The 7,415-nt window shown below is 43.6% G+C and overlaps 1 non-coding gene across 1 annotated transcript; it reads right to left on the reverse strand.

The window, feature by feature from the left end:
* Window positions 1-1,255: 1,255 nt before the first annotated feature.
* trnas-gcu (transfer RNA serine (anticodon GCU)) lies at window positions 1,256-1,337 on the reverse strand. Its single transcript has one exon. It is a non-coding gene; the product is annotated as a tRNA-Ser (tRNA).
* Between the last annotated feature and the right edge of the window lie 6,078 nt (window positions 1,338-7,415).

The raw sequence follows: 7,415 nt of genomic DNA on the forward strand, positions 1-7,415 counted from the left end.
CCCTCTACCCTCCCACTGAGAGAGGGGGAGAGAGCGCGAGAGAGAGAGAGAGGAGGGGAAACAGATAAAGATAAAGGTGAGAGGACGAAGAAAGAATATGAAAGGAGGCGTGGAGACACAGAGACACAGAGACACAGCGCCGTGTCAGAGCAGCAGAGATAAAGACAGAGAAGAATGGAAAGAGCGAGGCTGGAGAGGCCTGGTCAGATGTTTCTCTTACCGCACATTATCCCCCGTTTATTATTTATACTCGTCACACACTCAGCAGGGCGGCAGAACAAGGACAGAGTGTGTGACAGTTGGTGTGCATTTGTGTGCATCCTCGCAACATCTGCTGCACATGTGACTAATGCACAATGAGAACGTGGTGTCGGTGTGGGACGTGCATGTGCATGTGGCTGTGTTTGCACAACATGTTTTGGCTGCAGCACAAGGACGTGCACAAATGATGAAATGTATGACACACACACACACAGACACACACAGATCTCTGCAGCCATGTGGATGTAAAAACCATAAATTGAGCTTAAGCGCTGCCCTTTGTTCTGCAGCACAGAGACCAGAGAGCTCCTCCATTACAACTCTAACTTCTCTCTTAAGAACAAAAATGAAATAGAGCAGACTTTCTCACAGAGCAGATTAGACGGCATCAGAGCAGGTTTCTCTGTACAGTTTTTTTTGCAGTGCACAGCATGAAGAGGGAGCAACACCCACATGACTGACCTTATATTCTCTAAGAGCTCTGCAAGAGAGAGGGAGAGAAAGAGAGAAGGGAGCTCCACCTTGATATTTTGGGCCAAACGTGGACTTCATTCAATCAAAATCTCCAAACACACTGACCTCTGCGAGCTGTGTCCGGTGGCATTTCGGCAGGATTTATTAGAAGAGCCCAGACTGGACTGCAAATAAGAAGAGAGAAGACGAGAGAAGTTTTATGTGCTGGAGTTTCTCAGAGATCCTGAAAACAGCATAACAGGAAACACCCAACACACAGAGGAGAGTGTGGTACAAACTGCTGCTTGTTTTTCAATATATTCTGCTTTTATTTGATTTATCAGCCCAGGAATGTATAAACTGCATCTTCCATACAGCATCCTCTCTATTAGATTCACACGTATCCACTTTCCTTTAGCAGTGTACGCATCCTGACAACACTGACAAGACTTGTGCTCTCCCCTTTCTGGTTTCTTTCCAAATACAGTGACACGACATCGATGATAATGAAGAGCACATCTTACTAAAGGGAACTCCTTCCCGACGAGGATGGGATTCGAACCCACGCGTGCAGAGCACAATGGATTAGCAGTCCATCGCCTTCACCACTCGGCCACCTCGTCCTCTCGTTGCAGGATTCATCCACACCTTCTGACTTTTGGAGTGATGATATGGAGTCAGTGATTCACCTGAGCTGATCTATACGATGCAGATGACCCGTGTGTGTCAGTATTTATCATTCCACCACAGTCAGTATGCAGAGCTTAATCGAGCTATGCTCAAAATTCGATTTTGGCGTCTAGTCGGACTTCTGTCCTTGTTTCAATTTACATGCAACTGAGAAAATCGAATAACTGACAGGGTCCGCCCCCTCATGCGGCGTCACCCGTTGTTTCAGCGGGTTAATACGTCCCCCCGTCCTGTTGACTTTTCTGTCACCTCATAAAAAACTGAATATAAACAACTTAGTAAGCTTAGTAATACATTCTCAACTGCAGTTCCCGACCAGACGCGTCAGTCTGGGCCAGATTCGCGCTGAGAATAGGGTACGGGCTTCCTTTTTCCCCCTATCTCTCTCTCTCTGAATCAGCGCTAACGTTGGTTTTTTTTTCTTTACTTTGCCGGGTTCAGGCGGCTTCTGTGCTCCACTTTGTGCCGTCTCTACTGTTGTGGAGCATGCGCACATGCATTGTCCAGCTTCAGTCCGACTAAGGCGTATACATGACGGAGAAAATTGAATTCCAATTGCATTATCTGGGTGTCTTAATCAGAGTTGGAGAACTCCGACTTTAGTAGGAAGGTGTTAAGGTGTTTACATGCACTTCAGTTGTCCAGTTATAGTCGGATTAAGGCAATAATTAGTTTTTTTTCAAGTGTCATGTAAACGTACTGTGTTTGTCTGTGTGTGTACGAATCAGGAGGAAAAAAATCCCACACTTGAAATCTTGAACTCTGCAAAATGAAGTGTGAAGTGAAGCTCCTTGTCCAGTTCTGTCATCTGGAGAGAAGAGACGGAGGGTCACTGTTATTTCAACACACTGTTAAAAGGTGATGTATCTGCCTCTGATCGGTGCTGCTTCTGTTTAATCAGTCGCATACGAAGGATTTTCTTTTTTTTAAATCCACCTTCCTCCTCTGTCTCCTCTTCATCTGACATTTTGTCTCGCTCCTTCTCTCGCTCCCTTTCTCTCTCTCGTTCTGCAGCAAATTGAGTCTGAATGAGCTCCAAATCATGTTCGAGTGCAGCCAGAGACACTTCCAACTCTTTCAGACAGTCATTCTGCACAAGACACACACACACACACATTCACACACACACACACACTGATGTCTGGCAGTCTATCAGCAGCCTTTGGCACTTGTGCTGTTGTAGCGTCGTTACCCAGCAATGAATAATCTCTCAGTCATTTCCTTGTGCAGGACGGAGCCGGGGAGCTGCAGAGGGAGGGGGCCGGGGCAGCGCAGAGACTGACACATATCATCATGTAATGTCAAGGCTGCGGGGCCAAAGAGCTTCCTCAGGGCCGTCTGGGAGCCGGCGACGCCACTGGAGGCGGCTCGAACAGGAGACAGTGAGAGCAGCTGGACGCCGTTAGGCTGCAGCGAGCAGAGGGAGAGAGAGAGAGACAGAGAGAAAGAGGTGCACAGACGAGTTGAGACAGAAGCCAAATAAGAAGAAGTTTGAAGCTGTGTGGGGAAAAAATGGCCGAGTCCTCAGCGGTCAGTGATGGATAAAGCTTCAACTAACCGTGTTCATACATGATGATGCAGCTCAGTTTCATTCATGATTCAGTTACACATTTGTTCCCTTGATACAACTGCACCATATGATTAGACTGTGTTGTGCTTTGATTATATTCTCTGCAGTAACTAGTTGTTTCATCCAGTTTGTCATGTAAAAGGCTATGCACTAAAATAGAGGAGTATTGTATCATAATTGAGCTACGATCATAGATCTTTCTTATAAAGGAGTCAATAACTGATCTTCCTTTAAAGCAGAAGTAAGCAGAATATTTGTGTTAATATAAGTCTTAAATAGTTATATCTTCCGACAGCAATCACTTATATAGAGTTTTTGGTCTGAAACACGGGTCTGTCAGTCAGTGGCGCCGCCAGCCGGAATCCTGTACGCACTGTGCGTACAATTTTTTTCATAGGTGGAAAAAAAAAGAAGCAATTTTGTTTATTTTGAGCGGGTGTGATAAAGACGCTTGTTGTTTGTAACAGGCTAAACGTGCTGAGTTCATTGATTGTTAAACCAATCAGTGGAAGCCTAACGTAAAAGCCAGTGATTGTCGTTTACATCATGTCATCTGTCTCTTTTTGATTTCTGGCGCCTATTTACACTACCGCTATGTGATGATTACGCCCGGTCCAGTATAGAAATGTCAAAAAGACAGTTGAGCCTTTTCCAGGCATTTGAAAAAAAAAAAGAGATCCAAACCCACGATCACAAACACGCAGCAGAGCAGCGATAATGAAGGTCTCTCCTCTCTAGCTCCAAACTCACTCGTCTGCACCGCGATTATGGACTCATAAGTGCCGATTCCAGGTTGAGCCCCCACTGGGGGAGCCTCGGCCCATCAGCTGTGTGTCTGTGGGTATGTGTAACCCGTATGTGTGTAGCCTGTGTGTGTTAATCTCTCACGCGCTCTGTTAAGATGAATCAACACAAACCGCTGCAGAGCGCGAGCCTGGCACAGAGGTGCGCGCTCTGGCGCATCTGGCACAGTCGGTTAACGGCACCGAAAGGAAACTGGCTCCGCTCCGCGGCTATTTCGCGTCCGACGTCTATGTTAAGCACATGTTGTTATTGATATTGTAGCGTCCGACCCGACGTAACTACAACAACATAACACAAACTTATCTGACAGCTCTCTCACTTTTTCCTCTGCTCCTCCTCACTCACCTACACACACTGTCTTCCTCACACTCACCCCGGCCCCTCAGCTTCTCATCCAACCATACCCTACCTGCCCGTACACATTCACAGTCAGTCAGGAATCACACAACTTAAACATCACAACAACATTACTGCGGGGTCGCAACAATATTTTCAGTTGTGCAGTATATTATGACAAGTCCCATTGCTACGTGGCATGATGGGCACAGCGACCCTCCCCCCCCCCCCGAAAAAAAAATTGTTGCAGCCTATTTGCCGTTTCTGTGCGTACATTGAAATTGAATCCTGGCGGCGCCACTGCTGTCAGTCACTCTGCTCTGCTGTAAGCCCAGGAGAAAACTTCTTGTATACTTCCTTGTATCCTACAAGCTTTATCCAATGAGGAGAGAGAACGGCATGAAGGGCTGTGTGTGCAGCCAAGGGATGTGCGTGAATGTGGTGACGTCGGGACGAGGACCAATAGATCCGTGACGAGGGCGGGGGCTGCTAACTCCATCGGCTGACAAGAAGTTAGCCAAAACGACCGGATCGCTTACTTCTGCTTTAACCGTGTTCATACATGATGATGCAGCTCAGTTTCATTCATGATTCAGTTACACATTTGTTCCCTTGATACAACTGCAGCACATGATCAGACTGTGTCGTGCTTTGATTATATTCCCTGCAGTAACCGTTTTACATTGTTTCATCCAGTTTGTCATGTAAAAGCTTTTGGGCTATGCACTAAAAAAGAGGAGTATTGTTATTTATTACAGTTGAGCAATGATCATAGATCTTATTCTTATAAAGGAGTCAATAACTGCTCTTCCTTTAAACAAGAAATACATTGAAATAGATCAAATGAAACAATCAAGGGAAAAACAAAATTAGAAAATATAATAATAAAACATTAGTTTATTCACATAACCCCGGTTCTCTGATAACATAGTGATAAAACTAAGATAACAAAAGTATTTCAAATAATAGTACATCTGATTAGAAGTCAATATGGGAAGAACATTAATACACATTGAAATCTGTCAGAAAAGGAATATGAAGCAGAAGCTTGGCTCATTTTATCAAAAGTGTTGGACTGACTGTAACAGAAATCAGTCCTTTCTTTTGTTTTGAGTGTGAAACCTCCTGACTAAATCAACAGCGGTGGCATTAGATGATGTCATGAAAAAGCATGGAAGCATGGGAGTTGTTCAGCAGCATTTTGTTTTTTTAAAGTATTCAGGAGGTTTTTACATGGAGTTGAATCATCTACAGATGTCTCCTCCAAATGATTTTTTTTCTCTAATAATTTTAAATGCAAATGTTTAATTTGCGTAATAACTAGATATTAACCCATGCAAACCCACAGATGTCTCATACGTTTGAACGGTTGGGGAAACATTTGGCAACAACTCAAAGAAACATAACATGGGTCCAGTCCATTTTAAATATTTACATATGGAGATGAATTATACCTTTAAGTGACGGTAATTGCATTTAATGAGATATAGTCCATGCATTTTAAATGTATGTAAATATTACATTAAAAAGAAATTTCAAATCACTACAATTATCTGTGACATTTCCAGGGCCATGTAAATGATTTAGTCCATGTTCTTGTCCACAGACAGACAGGCAGGCAGGCAGAGAAGCTTGGTGGGTGAACACAGGATTTTCCTGGCGCTCGACTTGAAAGGTGCAAAACGTGGGCAACGTGTCAGGGAAAAAAAAAAAAAAAATCCTGGGCGCCAAAGAGCTTTAAAGTCCGACTGAAACAAACGGGACGTGTCAGTGTGAACCACAATAGCTGATCAGCATCAGACGGATAACGACGAATCAAAACCCCCGGTTAAGTGACTGTTCTCCATGTGTCGCCTCGCGCCGTCCAGATGTCTAAGTACACTTTGATTACATCGCCACTCCTTATTGCCAAGATAGATTTAGCCCCGGTTGCCAGGAAATGAGGTGGTGGGATGGCGGGCTGCCTCCAGTCGTCACGGTGACAGAACCCAGGGGGATGATTTCAGCACGTTAACCCACGACGTTTCATTGTCTGGAAACATTTCAGTCAATGGTTTCTGGCTGATAAATGCCGGCATGGCTCTTTAAATGTGGGAAATTGCTGGAAGACTAAATCGGCCGACCTCTCCGACCTTTCCTGCTATTCTGTTTCCTGTTCCGTAGCTACAGATCCCAGCTGATTATCCTCGACATGAACGCTCTCGTTGGCAACATACGACTCCTTCTGCTGTTTGCTTGGCTGGTTTCTAACATAAATAGCAAAAGGCCACTCGCCGTCATCTGTCGTGTGCAACGCTGAGAGCGAGTTAAGAAAAGATGAGGGAGATGTTGTTTTGAAAATGTCACTCAGAAAATCATCCAGAAATGTTTCAGGCCACATCAACACCGACTGGTCATCCTGTGACGTTAGCATTGTTTATCGAGTCAGTAGCTCAGGTACCAGTTCATTTTCTTGTTTCTGATGATATTAGCTGAAATAAATTGACTAAATCATAGAGATGTGAAGTATTGATTCTGATTCTTGTTCTTGTTGTTCCCTACCAAACAGATCGGTTTTGATTTTCAGCCTACAAGCTCTATTGACGATGAAGCTGAAGGCCTTGGAAGAATTAAAGGTCTTAAAATCAACACTTCTATAAGACTATATGTTTGGAGTTTGAAAAACCAAAAACCCTCTCAGTGTACTTTTCTCTGTGAAAATAGATCAGATTTCTTGCAGAAACATTCAAAGAAACCCAAATCCTGCAAGTTGTTGGTTGGACTGTGGGTCCAGGTGGTAGGCGGGGCTTGGTGACTGCTTAGTTGTGACATCACAAAGTGACAGGAAGTCCTGACGGCTGGTTTTAAGGCTCAGTTTCTGAATACAGGCTGTGTGCATTTCTCTGTGGACTGAGGCTTTGATACTTTCACAGTATTAATATAGAACCTAGAGCTGCTTTATAATCACACTACACATGGACATCTACCTTTATACTGTATGGAGCTTTAATACAAACATCTACCTTTATACTGTATGGAGCTTTAATACAAACATCTACCTTTATACTGTATGGAGCTTTAACACAAACATCTACCTTTATACTGTATGGAGCTTTAATACAAACATCTACCTTTATACTGTATGGAGCCAAATATCTACCTTGATACTGCATGCAACCTTTAAATCAAATTACAATAGTATTTAATTTCCAGTCATTATTCAATAAGCATAACTCTCTGTCTTTTGATTTGTCTTTAATGAAATATTATGTTCAATAGTGATTGATTCATATGTCACTTTGTGATTCTGTTTAATTTAATT

Source organism: Trachurus japonicus, chromosome 15 (assembly GCF_045865225.1).
Source record: "Trachurus japonicus isolate A0001 chromosome 15, Traja_1.0".
Classification (NCBI taxonomy): Eukaryota; Metazoa; Chordata; class Actinopteri; order Carangiformes; family Carangidae; genus Trachurus; species Trachurus japonicus.